Genomic DNA, 22709 nt, shown 5'->3' with positions numbered 1-22709 from the left:
CCTAAGACGAGTTTTCTTACATTTGTGTCATATTGGTAACATGCAGCTTTTTCCCCGCAGAGCGTTTTCTGTAGCAAATGTACTATCTTCATGAAACATGAATATTGCTCTAGAGAAAAACTTTATTTAGTATCAGTTGCAGTTCTAAAAGGCATCCACTGCTGAAAGTAGACAACTTCCTTTCACTAATGCAGCAAACTGTTTGAAATGACAGAAGTGAGTGATTTCTGAAGGCTTCCTTTTACAAGGGTTGATCACCTTGTTCTGCAGCCTTCTGCTCTGTGTTTGCCCTGCAGCTGCACAGTGGGGCGAGACTTGGGTTTTGTTTCCTGGCTGCTCTGCTTCTGCTCCATTTGACCGCCTCCCTGTGGGTCTTCTAATGAATCGTTCTCCTCTGGCATCTTCCTCACCTCAGAAAATCCACATCTCTCTCTTCCTTGAGACCTGAAGTCAACAACATTACAACCTCTTTTCCCTTCTGTCCACCTCACCTGCTCTTCCCATCTGGGTGGACACCCCAGCCAGCTAGTGCTTCAGTGTTGTCAGCTCAGGAAGGCCAGTTTAGGGGCTGCGCTCCTGTAACATTTGCTTTATAATCTGTGAAGAGGCACACGGCATCAAGAGAGCTCTTCTGGCTGCAAGAATGTTTGCTTTTGATTGTAGCCTAGTCTTTATCATCATTCTGCTGGAGACAGAATAGCAGCTGCAGTGTTGAATGAAACTCTGTCATTTTAGTGGTTTTAGGTTGTTTGGGGAATGTGAGCGAAGACCTGTATTCTGTGGAAATAATTAATTTTACCATCAAAAATACTAGCTGGTGTGTGAGCATCAGGGAGGGATGGGGACAGGATCGAAGAATTCTGTGCCTAATAGCTAATTCAGATAACTTGGGTTTTTACATAAAAAGTCATAATAATCACATATATATATATATATGACTATACAAATATGACTATATGTGACTATGTATATGACTATATATATGACTATGTATATGACTATATAAGACTTCATATATGATTATATATATGACTATATACATAGATATAGGGAGACAGAGACTGTGGCTAAATTTCTTTTTTTTAAATTATACTTTAAGTTCTGGGGTACATGTGCAGATCTGGGGTATATGTGCAGATTGTTACATAGGTATACACACGCTGTGGTGGTTTGCTGCATCCATCCCCTCGTCACCTACATTAGGTATTCCTCCTGTTATCCTTCCCCAATCCCCCCACCCCCTGCTATCCCTCCCCTAGCTCCCCCACCCCCCAACAGGCCCTAGTGTATGATGTTCCCCTCCCTGTGTCCATGTGTTCTCATTATTCAACACCCATTCATGAGTGAGAACATGCAGCATTTGATTTTCTGTTCTTGTGTCAGTTTGCTGAGAATTATGGTTTCCAGCTTCATCCAGGTCCCTGTGAAGGACACTAACTCATCCTTTTTTATGGCTGCATAGTATTCCATGGTGTATATGTACCACATTTTCTTTATCTAGTCAATCATTGATGGGCATTTGGGTTGGTTCCAAGTCTTTGCTATTGTAAACAGTGGACTGTGGCTGAATTTCTTTTGACAGAAGTCAACAAATATCTATCACCATATTCTGAAGTTTGCACCAAAGTTGACAGTACTGAGAAATATTTACTTGGGGTGTGTGTGTGTGTGTGTGTGTGTAGTCAATATATATGTTGCATTTTAATGCAATGACATTAAGAGTTTTATTTCATTTCCTGAAATAGTCACACATCCAATTTTATTCTAAGAATAACTCAACAGATGTCTCAATTGTTGATACTCTATTAGGGTCCTCACAGAGTGTTAAATTAAAATTCCTAGACCATTATTCATGCCTAAAGCCCTAGAAAATATGGTTTTGTTCATTGACAGCCCTAGTCAAATATGCTAGAAGACAGAATATTTATAATTCACTGGTTTTATTGACATTCACTCGAATTCTGTTGTTTTTAAAGATCAAGTTAAAGACTACACAAACCTTCAAAACTTAACATAGCACCCTGGGATATCTCTCAATTAAACAGGCATCAACAGAGGATATGCAGCTAACCTCTTAATGTAAGACTTTATTCTTGCTGTTCCAGTTATATTTCTGAAGTTTGCAAACTAGTTTGTGTCGTTTTTAAAATAAATTTCATTTCCATAGAGATGTCTAAAAATTATTTAGCAGATTATGTTAAAATAGAGTAGAGCTAACTTCCTAAGAAAGGAAGCTAATGGGGACGGAGGCAGCAAACCGCATTGCCATGCATGTACCTACGCAACAATCCTGCATGTTCTTCACATGTCCCCCAGAACCTAAAATGCAATATATATATATATATAATATTATTCTTGGATTCAATTTACATTTTAAATAATACCTATGACACAAGTTCCCGTTTAAGAACTAAGGTCTGGGTTTCATTCTTTAACCTGTTCCTGGTTGAGGCCATATTATAAATGTCTTTTCTTAAGGCTTTCTAGTTATTTCTAGACTTTCCTTTCTCCCTGGGCCTCCCACAGGCTTCCTTTCTCACCTGCCTCTACCCGTCAGTCTTCAAATCAGAGAACATCAGGATCAGTATCTGCTTTTGGAGAGGCAGGGGATGATAGACTATTGAGGAGATCAAATGCGTGGTTTCCCAAGTGAGCGATTAATAGGGTAAATTCCAGCTGCTTTAAGAAATCACTGCTTTTTGAGAGTAAAACACATCATGTGAATATTTTTCAGTACCGTCCACTTTGGTGCAAACTTCAGAATATGGTGATAGATATTTATTGACTTATGTCAAAAGAAATTTAGCCACAGTCAATATGGGGAAAACTGAATTTAGCCACAGTCAATATGGGGAAAACATTTAATTTTTGATTAATTAAATGTTTGATTCATTCATTCAACAGCAGATACATTAAAGGCTACTATGTATCAGACATGCTTTGAGGCTTGAAACACAAGATTCACAACCGAGGATAAAACTAGAGAAAGATACTCTAGGTGAGATCAGCGGAAAGAACAAGGGTCTCCCAGCAAAAATGCGTAAGGTGAGTGTGAGCCGTTCAAAAAATATAAAGTGGTAGAAGGAAGGAAAACAAACCTGTAGCAGAATTGATAGTAAGTTTGAAAATATATTAAGGGATAAGCGCCTGTTTACACAAAGTCTTGCCTGGATGGCTAGCGAGTTTAGTCTTGTACATTCACGAAAGGAAGCTCCATGAGGACTTCTGAGCACAGCAGGGTCTGTACGAGTCATCGAGCACCAGACAGAAAGTTAGAAGGTCTTGACTGTCCTGATTGACCTGCCACTTTCTACACCTGTTTTCTCATTTACACAAGCAGATATGTAAGATGTTCTATAGGGGTCTTCCGGCAAAACAATTTTCAATTCCACATTTTGGAAAATGGGTCTATGGAAACAGGAAGGACTGGGATATGAGTGATGGGGCTCCTTGAAGTTCTAGGGGTGAGACAATAAGGATAAAGTGAGACCTCAGAGACAGGAAGGGAAGTGTGCCCTTGTGGTTGTTGAGGCTGTGCACTGCACATCTCCAGGGGGTGCTATATGCATGAACTAAGACTTCAAGACAGGTTAAGGGATTTCAAAGTTCTTTGTGATTGGATGGGAGGGGAGTGCAGGCTTGCAGATCTCCTGCCAGAAAGAGCTATGTGAATTGGAACTTCAAAAGAATTCTCACAGAAAAACCAGGGAGGCAGCAAGGAGGGGTGAATTTTGCAACCATGTCTCCATGAAGAGGAGACAAGTCTTGTAATGTTGACAGGGAGTCATCCTCAGTGTCAAAGCTGAAACCCTAAGAAGATAGACAGAACCCAAAAGACCTCCATACCATAAAGAGGAAAGAAGACTAGTTTCCAAAGCTCACAAAAATGTGTTCTGAAACTTTATTAAGTACTGACTGAGGGTTAAAGGTCCAGCCCTGTGCTAAATACAACAGATTCACAGGAAAATAAAACAAACATATTTCCTGCCCTTATCAAGGTAGAGAAGACATTACATTAAACTAGAGAAGACTAGACACTAAACAAATAATTACATAAGTAACCCAAAACATTTGTGAAAAGCAAAAGCATAATGTGACAGTAAAAGGCGGAATCCAGATCAAAGGACAAGGAAGGGTTCCGTGAGAAGATGGCATTACAGCAGGGGCAGGAAGTTGAATAAATGATAGAAGCAAAGTGAAAAGAGAGTGTGACATTAAATGGTACCAAAAAAAAAAAGGAAAAAAAAAGAGGTAGCTAGATGAAATAGTGTGAATCTTTAGTTGATCAGAGTTGGGGATAGATTAGACTGAGGCAAAAGAAGATAAAAGATACCAAGGATTTTTCCAAGGTTCTGGCATAAGAAACTGGACAGATAGAGGTGCTGTTTATTGAGATGGGAGACATGCAAAGAGAAGCAGATTTAGGGTAGATTAAGAATTTAGTGTGAGGGATTAATTCCAAGTAACATTTGACATATCCAGTTGGAGATATTAAGTAGGCAGTTAGGTCTGTGGGTCTGGAGCTAAGAAGATGTAAATTTAAGAGTCAGCAATGTACGGTGGTATTACAAAACATAGGAGCAGTCCAGACACATAGAGGACGGTGAAAACTGAAAGGGGAAAGACTCATAGGGCAATTGCAAGAATATAAAAATGTTCTACTTTCGGAGGCCGAGGTGGGTGGATCACGAGATCAAGAGATCGAGACCATCCTGGTCAACATGGTGAAACCCCGTCTCTACTAAAAATACAAAAAATTAGCTGGGCATGGTGGCGCGTGCCTGTAGTCCCAGCTACTTCGGAGGCTGAGGCAGGAGAATTGCCTGAATCCAGGAGGCGGAGGTTGTGGTGAGCCGAGATCGCACCATTGCACTCCAGCCTGGGTAACAAGAGCGAAACTCTGTCTCAAAAAAAAAAATTTTTTTTTCCATAAGGTACATCACACCCTTTAGGAACACCAAAGAGCACTTAAGAACTATGCTTGGGAGCCATTTTAAATGGCAAAATCTTCAACGGAAAGCACAAAAATGTGAAAAGCATGGCATTAAATCAACTCTGAAAAGGACACTTGCTTACAGTATGAGAGCTGAAATAAGAAAGTAGTGTCACCTTGTCCTTCCTCAGCTGGGAACATGAGCAATTCAAATTTGTCACAGCTCTGCTCATATATTACTTTGTTTTCATGCTGCTGATAAAGACATACCTGAGACTGGGCAATTTACAAAAGAAAGAGGTTTATTGGATTTACAATTCCATATGGCTAGGGAGGCCTCACAATTATGGTGGAAGGCAAGGAGGAACAAGTCACATCTTACATGGATGGCAGCAGGGTGGGAGAGAGCTTGTGCAGAGAAACTCCCATTTTTAAAACCATTAGATCTCTTGAGACCCATTCCCAATCACAAGAACAGCACAGGAAAGATTTGCCCCATGAATCAGTCATCTTCCACCAAGTCTCTTCCACAACACATGGGAATTATGGGAGCTACAAGATGAGATTTGGGTGGGGACACAGAGCCTGACCATACCAGCTCATGTCTGCAAATGACTACAAGAAACCATGCTTATGGATTTGGGGCATACACATAAATTTTGAGTAGTTAAATTTGCAGATACAGAAGGCGTGAATAATGGATACTGACTAATAGCAGTGCCCATTTTACAATGTGCCAGGAATTTTTCCGAAGTTCACATCTATCTGTTTAATTTTCCTAACAACCCTGTAGTATATGACTTTTATGAAAATGAAATGAATTAATATATACTAAAGCTTTTTATTAGAAACAATGTCATGATATTTATTATACTTCATAAGTATGAAAAAATGGGCAGAGATTTCTCCAAAGTAACTCATAGATAGTAAACTCCAGATAACTCCTCTGTAACCCACATCCGTAACCACATTGTAACACCATCTGTCGAATCTATTGGCTAGGAGGCAGCACTGCAGAATTTGCCCAAAGAAGCCTTCTCACCGACAGGGCAATTCCAAGCGTGGACGCTGAGGTCGCCCTTGAACATTCGGGTCAAGCTCTATTTATTTAATTGACAGTAACTGGGCATCTGCTATGTTGTAGGCATGATTCTAGGAACCAGGAACAATGAACAGGATAATGAAGAGCGCGGTGTTTTCGCCTTCATAAAATGTGCATTGAGGTAGACATGGGAAATAAGCCCGTGTATAATTTCATATAGTGATAAGGGCTGTAGGAAAAACAAAGCACATTAGAAAGGCAAAGGGAGCGTTACTGACCCTCCCAGGAGCCCCTGCTCGGTGTCATTCGCACCAATAGAACCAGACCCGGTTAAGTAAAGCAGAACAGAAACTATTCAGGATCAGAGAATGTGAAGAAGAGCTCTTGCTCAAAGTCCTGTCTCCCCGGAAGTCAAGTCGAGGGAGATTTAAAGGGCTCCCAGGGCAGGTGGTTGGAGACTGGGGCAGGGAGTCCTGGAGAAAAGGTGGGCTCTTCCAGGAGGGTCAAGAGTATGCACAGTCATGTCTTTTTGTTTGCACCCTGCACCTTTTGTGCCGAATAAGGTACATTTCTCCCTGCTGGGTGGAGACTTCAGTATGGTAATGAAGCAATGGGTGAGTTCAGTGTGCTGATGGAAGAGTGCAGGTCAAGGCAGCACCTCTGCACATAGCCGGTCTTGTGGCTAATTTTGCAGTGTCTGGCATTCTGCTTTCATGTCCGTAAGCAAGCACAGCTGCAAGCACAGGTTACATAACGGGTTTGGGGGCCTCCCGAGAGCACCTAGGCCATGCTGTGGTAACAGGTGACAGAAGTCCTCTATGAGGAGGCAGCATTTGTGCTGAGACCTAAAGGAAATAATAGGCAGACATGTCTTAAGGAAGCGCACTCCAGGCAAAAGGAACAGCAAGTGCAAAGGGTCTGAATTAGAAACAAGCTTGGGATGGTGTAAGGAACAGCAAGACGGCCAGGGCGGAAGGGGCAAGGAACTCAGTGGAAGAGTTTTTGAAAAGAAAGAATTAGGCAGCATCAGTTCCTATGGGATCTTAGCAGTCATGGTAAGGAGTTTGGATTCTAAATGTGTAGGTAAGTCCTTAGAGAGTCTGAGCAGGGAAAGTAAGTCATATGACAAGTTGGTGCAAGATCCCTTGTGTAGAGAATGGACTGCAGAAGAGCAAGAGTGGATGCTGAGCGCTCAGGAGGGAAAGCAGGCTTTATCTGAGAGTCAGCAGTGGAAAAGTGAGAAGCAGACAGCTTCAGAATGTATTTGAAAAGCAAAGCTTTAAAGGTGGAGTGTGAGGGAAAGAGAAAAACCAGGAACGTCTCCACGGATCTGGGCCAGACTCCTAGGGGATTGTTGGAGTGTTTTGCCTCGTTGGGAAGACAGTGATAGGAAAAGAGTTCAGGAATAGGAGAATCCATCGTTTTCTTCAGACTTTCACTGTTTTCCTACGTTTACAACCCTCCATTCTAGGGTTGGGTTTTTTCTCCAAAGAAAAGAAAAGGTTGCCCTTGACACACAGGAAGAAATAACCTGGGTATTAACTGAAAGCCTCGTTCTGAAAACAACAATAACAAAATGAGAAAGGCACAGAAAGAAAAATAAAACCTTTTCTTCCAGTTAAGCCTTATCTGAACACTAAATATAATCTTATTCATTACACAAATAAAAACCCAAGGGTTGTGTGACGATTTGCCTGTTCCTATGTACGTACCGGCTAAATGAAGACACTTCCCTGCCACAGAACATTCTGACAAGAAGCGGTAAACAAATTAGCTTTGTCGAGAAATGCAGCTTGAACCCGTCAAAGTCTGCAGTGGAAAAAAAGCCCAGACAAAATCAGCAAGTGTATTAATTAAAAAAATAAAAAGGAAATGTTTTGGTCAATTATGTACCCAAAAATAGATTCAAAAACAAGCTAAAAATACTTTTTCTAAATTCCAGTACCTCAAGTTCACCACATCAGTTTCTACAAGAACCAAACGCGTTTCCTGTTTTATCCATAGGAGGAAATATTTTTTTTCTCCTGCAGACACTTTAATGAAATATATGAGCCTTTGCACAAGACTGAGACTCATATGACTTTCCTCTCTGTTCTCACAGAAATAGAAAACATACTGAAAGCCACAGAGCCGTGACTATTATAGGTCTAAGTCAGATCTTAAAATAGAGTAAAGGCAGCGAAGCAAAGAGTGATGAGCATAATGCAGCATAATATTTAGTGTTTTCATAGGACACATTTGCTTATTAATGCATTCAACAAGCATTTTTAAGGCCCCATTATGTCTCAGGAACTGTGCAGGTGCCCAGAACATACCACTGAATAACCGCATCTCACTTCTTGCCTGTGTAGGACTTACAGTCTAACACCGAAAGTAGTACCACGTTGACCTTTCAGAGCCACCAGGACCAGAACTCTGCACTCCTCTTCGAACAGATTCCTCAAGCTCAGAGCTGTTGACGTTCTGGGCTGGAAAAGTCTTTGTTGTGGGGGCTGTCCTGTGCCTTGTGGGATGTTTACCAGCATCCTTGGCCTTGGCTTACTAGATGCCAGTAGCACTCTTTCCCCCTTCTTAGTGACAGTCAAAAAATATCTCCACACATTGCCAAATACCACCTGGGGAGAAAACTTCATCCCCACGTGAGAACCACTGACTTCGGAGAATGCTGAAGGATTGTATTGCTGTCTCCTCATTCATTCCATAAAGGTGCCTTTGCCAAATCAGAAGTTGTAGGTTAACGTGGGGGGGCCAGCCACTCCAAACAGGCTGAATTAGATTTAGGAGGCATCAGAATCAACTTTTAAAATATAAAGACAATGACTGTTCCTGATGACAAAAATATCAACTTTCAAGGTGTTCATTTGTTACTAAATGCCTACTCTATGTGCCAGGCACAGTTATAAGTGCTGTGGAGAGTAAACAAAACACAACATTGCAGACCTTGTGAGGGAGGCATGTGAGGAAGTGAAATGTCTATAGTATGTGAGAAGGAAGTAAGTTTAGGGTATGGATAAATGAAAGCAGGGAAAGGAGATCAGTAGAAGAGAATAATTCAATTTTTGATAAGGTGGTCATCGAAAATAAAAGTCCCAAAAGACATAAGGAGAAAGTTGTGCAAATATCTTTGTTTAAAAAAAAAGGGGGCGGGGATATTCCAGGCAGAGGGAGCAGTACGTGCAAAAGACCTAAGGTAGAAGCTTGCGTGGTAAAGGGCTGGAATGGTAGGAGATAAAGTTAGGCAGCTAGTGGGAGACAGACTTTATTGAAACTTTTAGGCCATTGTAAGAACTTGATTTTCACCACAAAAGAAGTAGTCGTCGACAAATATTCTCAGTTGTCCTTCCATACATATAGAGAACTGTATTTCCCTGCCTCCTTAAAGTTAGGTGTGACTGTGAGACAGATTGGGTTAGTGCCCCAATTCCTCCACCCTTTCGTTGATTCCAAACCCTTGCCTGGCCTCACTATAGACGGAATCGACTTCTCTGACTCTTGGTTGTAGTTTTGGCCACGTGGCTTGCTTTGGACAAAAGGAAGTAAGCAGACATGGTGCCCGCGAGTTTGAGATATGCTTGCCCGGTGGAGTTTTCTCTCTTTTTCTGCCACCACCGCAGAAACAACATGCCCTGCCTGGCTCATTGACTCGAGAAGATGAGAAACATGTTAAGCAGAGCTACCCCAGAGGACACGCAGCTTCGAGCAGACCACGTGGCCTAGCCCAGTCTAATCAGCTGACCCCCAGCCAGCCTGCAGAGGCGTGACAAGCAAATGCACTGATGTTTTGTGGTGGTTTGTTGCACAGCAAGGTACCTCGCTTTAGCCATTAAAATGAGAGTGGAAGTGAAATGTGTCAATTCTGGGTGGGAGTAAACTCTCTAAAAGTCACTTTATATTGCCTAGTCCCCTTCCCCCTACGGGAGGGAGGATGGAAGTACATGTCAAGGCAGAGCCTCTACTACCCTGGTTCCCCGAGTGACTGTGTGGAGCAGAGCCCCTCATTACCAACACTAAACATATTGACTGAGAAAGAAAGAAAGCATCTGTGGTGTTAGCTAATGTTGTTTCTGTTTCTGATACTGCAGGGTAATGTTATTTGACTGATAAATGAAGTCTCTATAATATTCTGGGGTAAGAATGACATGACTTGTCTGGTGTGAACAGCTCTGGCTGTGTTGAGAATAGACTGAAATGGGTAGGGGCAGAGGCTAGGAGACAAACTAGATGGTGGCCATTGCAGCAATAATGCACTCAAGGGATGATGGTCGCTGGCAACACTGCGGTACCAGCAGGGAACGCAAAGAGTGACCAAATCCTAGACATATTTTTTTAAATAGAGCTTCCAAAGTTTGTTTGTGAATAGGCAGGATGGGAGAGACAAGAGGGAATCAAAGATGACTCTAAGGTTTGAGAGAAGTTTGATAGAGTTGCTTTAACTGAAATGGAGAATATTGTGACAGGATAAGCCCTGGCTATAGGGGGAGATCTGGAGCTTAATTTTGGACATGGTAAGTTACAGGTGCCTATTAACCATGTGTACAGGAAAGTCAAGTAAACAGTTGGATTTACCCACCCAGGGGATAGAGATGTGATTGGAAAGTTTATTGGTATATAATAGAATGCATTTAAAGCCAAGAGATTGGAGGAAATCACAAAAGGAGTGAGTTGACACAGAAAAGAGGCTCAAAGGTTGAGCCCTGGGGCCTCCTTCTTTAAGATGTCAGAGAGCTTGAACCTGGGAGGCAGAGGTTGCAGTGAGCTGAGATCCTGCCACTGTACTCCATCCTGGTGACAGAACGAGACTGTGTCTCAAAAAAAAAAAAAAAAGAAAAGCAAGAAAGAAAAGAATAAAAAGGAGGTCAGAGAGTAGCAAGAAACCAGCAGGAGTAGCCGGTGAGTTTGCAGAAACTGGTTGCTGTGGGGTTGTGCTAAGCGTCGTGCATTTGCCTGGCCAGATGCTTCTTCAGCATTTTCCACCTGGCTCTCTCCGAGAAGGCTGATCTTAATGAAACCGGTTTCCATTCCCTCCATTGTCCGGCTGAGTTTGGCCAAAAGGAAGGAGCCCAGCAGAAGGTTAGAAAGAAAAGAATGAGATGAATCAGTGACTCTTTAAAATAGCCTGCAAGGGTTGTGGAAGTCCCACCCCCAGTTTCTGATTCTTACCTAATTCTTGGATAAGACTTGTGGATTTGTATTTCTGACAAATTCTCAGGTGATTCTGCTTGTCTGGAAACAACATTTTGAGAAGTATTAGGTGAGGGGGTGTATTCCCAATTCCTCCCCTGTGCAATTGCCTCAGCCTGGTTGTGACCAGAAAGCCACAGTTCCTCCCCAGTTGTCCTGCAGTTTATGACTATTTCCTCTGGAATTTCAGAGGAATTTTTTTCCTGTCCTTTTCTTTTCAAAGGTGGTGAAAATTCTATTCCTGGTGGCCCCAGATTCCTGCCCTGTCGCCTGCTCTTCCTGCACAGCACACTTGTGCCGTGGTAATTTGTCTCTTTGTAAATAGACTCTCCTTGAACTATCTGTCATTGATATACAAGTCTTGAAAATCAACGTTTTTAAAAAGCACATTTGGCCATTTAGAAATAACTGTTGGATTCAGAACGTAGAGGTCCTTGGTAGGATGTCGCAGACAAAAGCTAGTGGAGCTCATTTGAGGAGCAACAGTAGGATGTGTATATCTGTAAATTATCCCTGTTCTCTTAAGAGTCCTAAGTCACGTTTCAAACAGTGGCTCAGACCCCGAGTCATCCATGGTCCCATTTGCTAAACATTTAACCAAACACTCACGACATCTGCGTGGCGTCCTTGTCCTTCAGCCAGCTCTTCTCTTAACATCAAAGCAGTTAGCAAACACCTTATACATCTATCGATTGCAGTGGCTTGCAAACTTTAGAATAGAATCACCTGGAGGGTTCGCTAAGCCAGGGTGTTTGGCCCCAACCCTGGAGATCTGATGTGCTAGTTTCTAATTTGCAGTTCTCACAAGTTCACAGGTGATGCTAATGTCACTGGCCACGGGACCACACTGAAAATCACTGCTCTAGAAGAGTTATTTTCCTGTCTTAACTTTTCTTTCTTTCTTTCTTTCTTTCTTTCTTTCTTTCTTTCTTTCTTTCTTTCTTTCTTTCTTCCTTCCTTCCTCTCTCTCTTTCTTTTTCTTTCTTCCTTCCTTTCTTGCTTCCTTCCTTCCTGTCTCTCTTTCTTTCTTCTTTCTTCCTTCCTTCCTTCCTTTCTCTCTTCCTTCCTTCCTTTCTTTCTCTCTTCCTTCCTTCCTTTCTTTCTCTCTTTCTTTTCTTTCCTTTCTTTCTTTCTTTCTTCCTTCCTTGCTTGCTTCCTTCCTTCCTTCCTCTCTCTTTCTTTCTTCTTCTTTCTTTCTTCCTTCCTTCCTTTCTTTCTTTCTCTCTTCCTTCCTTCCTTTCTCTTTCTCTCTCTTTCTTTCCTTTCTTTCTTTCTTTCCATCTTTCTTTCTTTCTTCTTTCTTTCTTTCTTTCTTTCTTTCTTTCTTTCTTTCTTTCTTTCTTTCTTTTTTTAACATGGAGTCTTGCTCTATCCTCTAGGCTGGAGTGCTGTGGCATGATCTTGGTTCACTGCGACCTCTGCCTCCCAGATTCAAGTGATTCTCCCACCTCAACCTCCCAAGTAGCTGGGATTCGAGGCACCTGCCATTACGCCCGCCTAAGTTTTGTATTTTTAGTAGAGACGGGGTTTCACCATTTTGGCCACGCTGATCTTGAACTCCTGACTTCAGGTGACCCGCCCGCCTCAGCCTCCCAAAGTGCTGGGATTACAGGCATAAGCCACTGCACCCGGCAGAGCCTCACAACATTTACCTAAATTGTCACCACCTTCTTCAAATTCATGACGCTGCTTTTAGCTTTGCTCCTCTCCCTTCCTAATCGGCCCCCTACAAGCCTGCCTAAGAGATCTTCCTGAGATACACGATTGATTGTATTACTTCCTTGCTTATAACACAAGGATCTCTGTCCATGGTCTTGAGCATAACCTTCCACTCTCACCTTTCAGTATTTCCCACTCTTACCGTATTCTGGGCATGCTGGATTATTCATAGGTCCCTGAATACAGTTATGCCTCACACATGGCATTTTCTGGAAGGTCCTTTATTCCTGCGAGTCTCACCCTCTCTTAGTCTGTAGGCTGTGCAGATGCCTGTCTTCTGGGATGCTCTGGCATAAGATGCAGGTCACATAGCCCAGACCCTGTGGTCTACTGCATGGCAATGGTAAGCCATCCTTTCGAATCCTGGGTGGCCAAGCTTCCTGGGTCTGTGTCTCTAGTGTTCAGTACTGACCTACAGGACAACAAGCCCTGAGCCACTCTTCGTTGAATAATGAGTAAAGTGTTCTATATTATGTCATAAAAGTGGCCACTGTAGTAAGAATTTCAATAAAGTTTGAAGCGCAAACCATTTTCTAGTTAACTTGCAATTAACTGGAAAAGCCAATGAACCATAACAATATATTGGTCTCTGATTAATTAATATTTCAGTGAGCCAGTAATGACACAGGAGTCATAACAATTAAAGAGGGGTGGATAAACCCAGCTCATACCCTTAGACTTTGGAAATTCTCAGTAATGTGCTGTCAAATATTAATACAGATATATTGCCTTCAAGATTCGATTTGACTAAACCCGTAAATTTTGTGATACAATCCCTGGCTTTTTTTTTTCCATTTCATGTTGTAAGGACTTTTATTGGGAGAATTAAATAAAAACAGGCTTTTAACTAACTATATGAAGTTTATAAACTCATCAAAAAATGCCTGACTCTACCTAAGTATATGTAATTAACCACATCCCAACAAAATGACAGCCGCATTGCAATATTTCACAACTTTCAGAAGGTAGGTTTTCACTAGTTGTTTTGTGGTGGAACTGGTCTTGGAAGTTAAGGACACTGAATGTTTTCCTCTTTGTATTGAACAAAACCGCCTGCAGTGAAGGCATTAGTCAACTGGTTTAATGTCAGACAACAGGTAAAAGCCAGAGTGGGCCCCGAGGCACAGGGGATTCTCTGGTCCTGTGTGCCATTCCTGTCCTTGGTACATACCCTTGACATGTGGCTACTGCACATCTTTGTTCTCCAGAGGTGTTTTAAAATTCATAAGGTGAATCCATTGCCTGAATATGTACCTTGACTGTAATTTTATGTCAGAACTGGGAGGCACAAAAGCCAGAGGGCTTCTGAAAAATCCTGTGCCAGGGACTTCATGAAGCAAGAGATCTGAAAGTGAGAAAAGGGAACCCTCAAAACATAAGAATAAGGTGAGTAGGAGAAGCTAAGCCTCAGGAATCCAGGGGCATCTGCTGGAATTCTTCATCCGGTTTTCTTTTAAGTGTGTCCATATCCGGGGTGTGTCTGTGTGTGTGTGTGTGTGCGTGTGTGTGTGTGTGTGTGTGTGTGTGATCTCTGGCTTCACAGGCCAATGGTGGGTCTCAGCCTCTACTTGGAAGAGTTATTAAGGTAAAGGTTTGAAGTCACCTTTAGAAAGTAGAAGACAACATTGGGTGCTGAAGTTATTTGTCCAACAAAACGTGGTGTCAAACCTCTCACAAGAACTACTAGGTTTAAGGAGTTTTCAAAATTATTTTGAGTCTTTTAATCATTTTTCTTACCCGCTGTGTGATTCACCACCATTTCAAAGAAGCTCCCTCTTCAAAACTCATCTTGTATAAACAGTTGCAATTTTTCTGTGAGATAGCACTCACCATTCCCAGGAAAATAAACAAGTCACCTTTTGCTAAAGCACTAAGCAAGGATAGAATATATCCTTAGGAATACTGTGTCTCTGTATTACTGATGAAATGCGCATGTGTTAAGCTGTTGGTATTTTCATAGTCAGCCAATCTTTCTTGAACACAGATAGCTTAAAATCTTTATGAAAGAATAAAAATTTAATCCTCAAAACTATATATTCATTTGGAATAATTCCACAAATGACCAGGACCAAGCATTTACTTTGTAGCAAGGCTAATGGTTGTGTTAAAATTTATCTTAGAAGAGACAGTGGCTAGAGACCAGGGTGTGGGGAGCTTGGATTTCCAGGGACTTAGGTGTCATGTCCTCAAACTATTGTTGGTAAAAAGTGATTTTGTATTACTTCTGTTAAAAATAGGCTCATAAGAAACAGAAACTGATGATTAAGTAAAAGTAGCTTATTTAATGTAAATTATGATATGTAAGGTAAGTATCACCAATATAATTTTTATAGCATGTATGTTTTTTGGTCACGTTAAAATCTGGGTCTGCACATTGGATGGTAATATTGAAGAGAGTATGGAAGGGAGAATAGTAGGAGCTCTGGGGAAAGAAAATGAAATGGGGGACTGAGTGAGGAGCATGGTGCCCAGGTAGAACAGCCCATCCAGAAAAACTGCCCTGCAGTGGACTGAGTGTTTGTGTCCCTCCGAAGTGCACATGTTAAAGTTCTAATTCCCAGTGTGATCATATTTGAAAGTGGGCCCTTTGAGAGGTGATTCGGTCATGACAGTGAAGCCCTCATGAATGCAATACATGCTCTTATGTCTTAGCTTGATTTGCTATAATAATATTAGCATAGACTGGGTGACTTAAAAGAAATTTATTTCTCAGAATTCTAATTCTGGAAGCTGGAAAGTCCAAGATTAGGGTACCAATTCAGTTCCTGGTAGGAGCCCTGTTCCTGATTGACAGACGAGTGTCTTCTTGCTGTCTCCTCACATGGCAAAAAGAAAGATCATGTCTTCTATGTCTCTTCTTATAAGGGCACTAATCCCATTTAGGAGAGCCCTACCCTCAGAACCTAATTACTTCCCAAAGGCCCCACCTCCAAATACCAAAATGAGTATTTGACTTCAACATACGAATTTTGGGGAGACACAATCATTCAGTCCATGACATCTTATAAGAAGAGACATGAGAAAGATGATCTCTCCTCCTCTGCCATATGAAGAAACAGGAAAAAAAAAAAAAATCCTTCTACCAAACAGGATAGGAGCCCTCACTAGACACAAAATGAACTAGCACCTTGATCTTGGACTTCCCAGTCTCCAGAACCATGAGAAATAAATGTTTGCTGTCTAAGCCACCCAGTTGATGGTATTCTGTTGTAGCAGCCCGACTGACTAAGACATGCTTGGGACGGCTAGGCTTTAGACAGCAGCTCTGCAGAGAACATTTCTGTTTATATGGCCAGATAGGAGTCCAGGGTTCTCACAGACTGAAAGGAAGCATCTTACTTTCTATAGACTGAAGATGGTAAAAGGTGTCACAGGAATACCACAGACCAAACAAAACAAAAAGTTATTTGGAGGGGTTGGGATGGAAGAAAGGATGTGGGAGAGCCTCAACGCTGTCTTTAAGCTGAGCAGGGCTGACAGTTACTATATGAGACCCGTCATTTACCCAATTTGCCTCTGGTGAATCCTACCAGCTGCCCACAAATCTTAGAGCAAATAGATGTTGGTAAAAACAGTGAACTCAACTAGAAATGGGGAAAAAGGAAAACATTCCTACCCCGCTGGCCCCATCCCAGGGCACTAGAAGCCCACAGTTTTTAAGAAACAAGGAAGATTTATCCCACTTCCTGGACAGTGTAAATTGACAGACCCAAGATCTCCACAGCAGTGCTTTTTCATTCAAGGCACCTGAATGAAGACACTACAGTGCATACCCTCTGTGAACAGGAGTCAGAAGCATTCAAGACTCGTAATTCTCACCGTGGTTCCAAGCAATAAAAGCTAACAGGTATTGAGTATGTGCTAGGAGCTAAGTGCTTCATATCTTCAATTCATTTAACCTTTATAAAAACCTTATTTTTTTTTTTTTTATTGTGCCCATGTTAAAGATGGGGATAATAGGAGACAAAAATTTTAAGTCAGAAAGCTAAAAAAACCTCAAAGCTAGAAACCCAGGATGTGTGATTTCAGGGCCTATTCCTTTAACTACTGTGCTAGACTAGAGAAGAGGTCATTCCTCTGGTCTCTGCGTGTCTGTTGCTTACTCGGGGTAAATGTAGAATTGGATTCAATACAGTCGAATGCAGACCGAAACTGAGGGTCATGAGTGGTGTTCATGCAGCTACAGTTTGGGCTGCTCTTTTTCTCCATTTCGTCTTCCAACGTCCAGCTGAATGTCACTACGTCACTAAGTCTTCTTTGTCCTCCCTGCTTTCACCTTCTGGATCAATCTTTCATTCGTGCTGTCACAGCATTCTCTAGAAACCTTCACCTCCTACAGCATTCATGACACGGCATCCTAAGTATCCATTCACTTATGTGACTCACTGTGCTCTGTTCCTTCTAAAGTAGAGATTTTATCTTTCTTATCTTCGAATTCCTGATGCCTAATACAGTGTGTGGCAAATAATAGGTTCCCAGGCAACTGCATTAATTAAGCAATCAATTAAATGCCCTAAAAACCATCGACTGTCTTGGCACTTGAGTCACTGGGGCTGTATTTCACTACCTGGACACTTTCTTTAAATGTCTCTAGAAGAATAAATTCAGGGAAGTTTTTCTTTCCTACCTGGAAGTTGGAGAACAAAAAGGCTCAACTTATTTCAACTATGACAATGCTGTTCACCCCCGATTGTGACTGCTTGTAACCAGTGTTTTCATTTGCTGCTGGATAAAGTGCTCTGAAGGTAGAAGTCTCATTCTTTCTTGGTCACTGCTGTGTCTCCAGGGTGGTGACTGACACACCTTATGTGGAGGGCAGAATAACTCTGAATGAAGAGTCAGAGACCTGGGTTTATGTCTTGACTGTGCTTCCAACTTTCCACAAAGCCTTGAGACTCATTCTGACCTCAGTTTCCTTCCCTTCAAAGTAACAGTCAAGATCAAGAAAATTGTACTTTTCATTTTTTTTTTGGAAGAGGTAGACATAGCATGGCTCTAAAGCTGTACATTCATGAAGCAGGTGGTTGTGGTGGGATGGTCAAAAATACTCCCTGGTCACTGAGCAATGGCCATTGTCAGTGAGATGTAGTCCCTGATGATTGTACTGTCAATCCAGCTGTCTTTGGAGGCAAATGTCAACAATATACTCATTGGAGAGCAGAGCTGGTGTCAGTAACTGACTTAGGACCACACAGATGATGGTGATCCATTGACAGGGGAACACTTTAAATAAAGTTATTTGTAGAGACCTCTCCAGGTCTCGGTATCTCTGAATCTATAAGGCACGCAGCTGAAATGAGAGTTAAAAACAGGTTGGAGGTAGCTGGAATCCAGGCACTCAGACATTGCTTCAAATGGTGATGAAGGAACTTGGTGCTATTACTGCTTGTTCCAGACTCTCATTTTCATTTGAAGTCACACGAAGCTTGGAACAGACGGAAAAATTCCTGCTTCTCTTCTTTGCGTATCATACGTACGATTTACACAAAACTCGAACAGCACAGGGACACCTGAGCCTTTTCTTTTATTCTGCCTAAAACTGCAAACTCAGAAAGGCTGAGGCTGGAAAAGCATTCTGGGATGGATATGCAAACTAGGACACCAGGCTTCACCTTGGGCGGCTTTATTCCTGTGAATTACTTTTGCTTTGAAAGCGGTCTTGAAAGTTTGCAAAAGATATAAGTGTGATGTCAACTATTTGTATTCTACTCGTGTTTTCTCAAAAGACTCAGGACTTGAAGACCCATCACGTGTAGCATAACCACAGCCAACGTTTTTCCCAGCTTTGTTTCCAGCTGCTCAACAGTGCAGCTGATAAGCAACCTCCGAAGGCAGCAGCAGTCATTGTGTTCCTTCCACAGAGCTCTGGAGATAAAACAGCTGCAAAGCTCTCTCACTTCTGACACTCCCAGGAGGGGGGAAAGCCATCGAGAAGTGACTAACCAGTCACGAGCTAGTGACCACTAACACACAGCTGCAGATTCTGCAGCCTAAGCAGCTTCTGGTGCTATCTTTCGTAAGGAGAGTGTTGTTTTCATAAAGTGAATACAGTTCTCTGAGCATCATTGACAGAAATTTAGTGGTTGTGCTTTATTTAGACCATATTTCCGTAAGTCCCCATGCTTTGTAAATATAGTACAAAACCTAAAATATACAACTGCCTTGCAAAAGAGTCTGGTTCAAGTGATAATAGAGAAATACAAATGTAGCCAGGGGTGTTATGAAATTTTAATTTGTGTGTTTACTGTGGGAAACTTTGAGATGCCTATTGGTGTTCCAGGCAGCCCATGTGTACGTATTTCTTGCAACCTGTGGGGAGCAGGTAAAAAGGAGCATGGTGCTTTGCCGCATCTGACCACAGATGCTAAAGAGGTGAAGGACTCTGCTACCACACCAGGGCAACCTGGTGCTGAGGGGTCAGGCCAGAGTGTGAGACCATGTGGCATAATGTAGGCTTTATTTTCTAAAGAAATTATGGAGGCTTAGGAGAATTTCATTATTTTAAAGTTGTATGGCACTGAACTCTCCCTGAGAACTCCTTGGAAACACGGTTTTTGATTGAGTAAGACTGCAGTCTAACTGCAAATGGATCTATTTGATGAGGAGAGACCTTCCAGGACCAGATGGTAAATGTGAATATTGGGAACTATTTTGAAATATAAGTGAGCCCTGGGGCTGTGATTGAGCAGCCAGTAGAACAGGGTAGCAAGAACCATTAGGGGAGACAAGTTTAAGATATTAGTAGGTATCCAAGGTGAAAAGAAACCCTTCAAGAACACCCAGACCCCATGTGCTTAGGAGTTTCCATAGAGAGCTCCATGCCTAGAGGCTCCCATTCCTTTCTTTTTATTTATTTATTATTATTGCGTTCTAGGTTTGGGGGTACATGTGAAGAACATGCAAGATTGTTGCATAGGTACACACATGGCAGTGAGATGTGCTGCCTTCCTCCCCATCAGCTATATCTGGCTCTTAAAGCAAAAACGCATGTCCACCCTCCTTGATCAGGAGCACTCTGGAGGAGGGGAGCAGCTCTGCTACCAGAAAAAGGAAGATAGTGACCATGAGGGCTGGAGATTCAAGAATGTCAGGGAGTGGCAAGAGATGGGAATAGCCGCCCCATGAAATTCATCGAGAGGGAGGGCATGAAGGAGTTGGTGAATATCAGAATGATTTGGTGGTAGATTAATGAGTCCTTTTTATGTTGTTGAAGTAGATATTTTTAAAACAGATGAGACTTTAGAAGGTGTTTCAGTATTGTTGCTGAATCCTACACTTACTCACATCTCATAATCTGCACACAAACAATATTTGAGAATGACAAGCATGATGTCTGGACATACTAGGTGCTTCCCTCAGCCAGTGTCAACTGCTACGCAAAGTCGTGTATTCCTATGAATGAAGCCTGAACCAAGGTTGTACACAGACCCGCACTGGGAGCACGTTACTCATGACTAGGAGTATGCATCAGTCAATCAGTTAAAGTACCGTGGTCTCTTATTTCTTGCCAGATGCAGAAGTTAATATGTCTAATAAACAGAACTGCTCTTGAAGCCCTTGTAATTTTGTTTGTATAGATCAGTGACTCTCAGCACTGGTTCTGCATGAGAATCACCTAAGTCATTTTGAAAAAAACAGTATGTGTCCCAGAAATTCTGATTGAATTAGTTCAGTGAAGTGTTTGTAAAGTTACTCAGGAAATTCTAGCATGTAGCTCTGTTTGGAAACCACTGCTGTAGGTCACCAATGGTTTAGACTAATCTGCTAATTAGTCTCTTATTCTACAGTGTCCTCTGTACTCTGCCATCAGAGGATTTTTCTCTTCAAATCACACCAAAGTTGCTCATTTAAAATCTTTAATAGCTTCCCACTGCATGGCAAAATAAATTTAAATTCTAACCTGGCATTCAAGGACCTTAGAAATGCACTCCCAATCTGTCTTTTCAGTTTTGTATTTTACCATATTCTGTGAAGCTATAGAATTCAACTTAATAAGACAGTTCTTGCAGAAGCATGAGCATCTTGATGCCTCATCCGGTGTCCCACACTCTCCCTCTGAAGTGCCCTTCTTCTACTTCGGTCCTTGGCAAAGCATACTTATCTTTCAAGGCCCCACTGTCACCTCAATTTCCCCAACCTGTCAGCAGTGTAATGACTGCATTGTCCCTGCTCCCATAATGCCACATATATACCACAATCAATCTTCTATTGGATCATCTGGCAGAGACAATGCTAAGTGCTCAGCACATTCTATTCTATCTTTTTTTTCCCTGGACACACAGAAGAATATAGTTTCTACCTTCTTTTATTGCTACGTTAGGGTTCTGTGCTCTCTTCTGTGCAATAGAGTATAAATGGGAGTGATGAAAGCTATCCCCAAACAGAGCCCTTGAGAATATCCCTGTGAATCTCCTATTCTTTCTTCCCTTACCGTGAAACCTTGAGATCAATTGTAAATTCCTTATGTTTTGGGACTGTGCCTTAGTTATCTTTGCATTTTTAGAATCCAGTAAAGTGTCTGATTCATACAGTAGATGCTCAGTGAGCGTTTATTAATTGATGCCAATATCTAGTAAAAGAAAAATAAGTGCAATTGGGAGTTTACAAACAAAGCTGAAAGCTGATTACTGCTGGCAAGGCAGGACACAGACCAATAAACAGGGAATGCAGCGGACCAAAGAAGAGGAAACTGTATCAAAAAGGTCAGTATATCCTTTGGGACTATAGCTGGCATACTGAGGAGGTCAACATGGCATTTGTCTTCAGAGGCAGCCAACAGGCTGTGGAATAGTTTTATAATAATGATCATGATCAACATTATAATTCCTTGCATTTGCTTAGTGCAATATGCTGTATGTTTTCAAAATATATTACCTATTATCTAATTTGATCTAGAAAACAACACAGATAGTTGGAGCAGGTATTACAATATCTATTTCAGGTAATGAAATTGAAGTATATTGAGATTAAGTACTTGCTAGAGGTCACACCTTAAGTAGTGTCTAAGTTAGTCCTTAGTTTTCCTAATTAGGAACCCAAAGCCCCACCCCCTGGGCAGTAGGCTGTCTGTCTCTAGACACCACCTCATGACTTGAACCTGTTATCTTCTGTCATCCATGTGCTATATGGGGTTTTCAGTCATCAACAGTAAAAGCTTAGAAATACGTTCACTAGCAGTTGTTTCAGTTTTACTGATTAAATTCCTAAGGATCTTACCATTTTTGCAATGTCTTCCATCTCTGAAGTTAATGGAAATGGCCAGGTTGACAGAGAACTAGGGAATTCAGACTTAAAAAGGAACTCTGAACAGCAGGCATAGTGCAAGACAAAAAAAAAATAGTTGTAGCTTCCAGGACTTGCTAGCATAGGACAATAAGAAACAAGGATTTTATTTATATGCGAGTTTTGGTAAGCCTATAAGACAAAGGCTAGATTTGCCATGTAGAAGACTGGCCTGGTCAGCATCTCCACTAGCCAAAGGGAGAAGGTGAGATCATGTTAAGGGTGAATGAGACAAGGTTATGGGTTCACTACCTTCATCTCACATATGGTCTTAGAGATGGGGCCCACTTCATGAGGGTAGAAAATTCTGGTCAAGCCAGGAACCTAATGGAGGAGCAGCTCAAGCCTGTCTCTTGACTAGCGCAGTCTATTTAATTCGAAGAGACTGCCCCTTGTCAGCTGAATCACCAGAGTCGCCTTCGGCTAGGGTGCTACAACATGCATATTTGCATTCCAAGTGATTATGTTTGTTTTTTCCTCTCCAGGGCTGCCTGTACGTTGGTTTAGTACCTAATACATTAAACATTTAAAAATATTACAATGGCGAAGCTG

The 22709-nt window shown here is 41.8% G+C and overlaps 1 protein-coding gene across 1 annotated transcript in view; it reads left to right on the top strand.

Annotated features, from left to right (window-relative positions):
• The window catches only part of PDGFD (platelet derived growth factor D), a 244740-nt gene extending 236897 nt beyond the window's left edge, over positions 1 to 7843 (top strand). The window contains exon 8 of the transcript XR_013522796.1: positions 2905 to 7843. The gene's annotated coding sequence lies outside the window, so the exon portion shown is untranslated. The remainder of the gene's footprint in view (positions 1 to 2904) is intronic.
• The last annotated feature ends 14866 nt before the right edge of the window (positions 7844 to 22709 follow it).

This window comes from Callithrix jacchus, chromosome 10, assembly GCF_049354715.1.
Source record: "Callithrix jacchus isolate 240 chromosome 10, calJac240_pri, whole genome shotgun sequence".
Classification (NCBI taxonomy): domain Eukaryota; kingdom Metazoa; phylum Chordata; class Mammalia; order Primates; family Cebidae; genus Callithrix; species Callithrix jacchus.
Note: the sequence above shows the minus strand (reverse complement) of the source record. Positions and strands in the feature narration are given on the sequence as shown.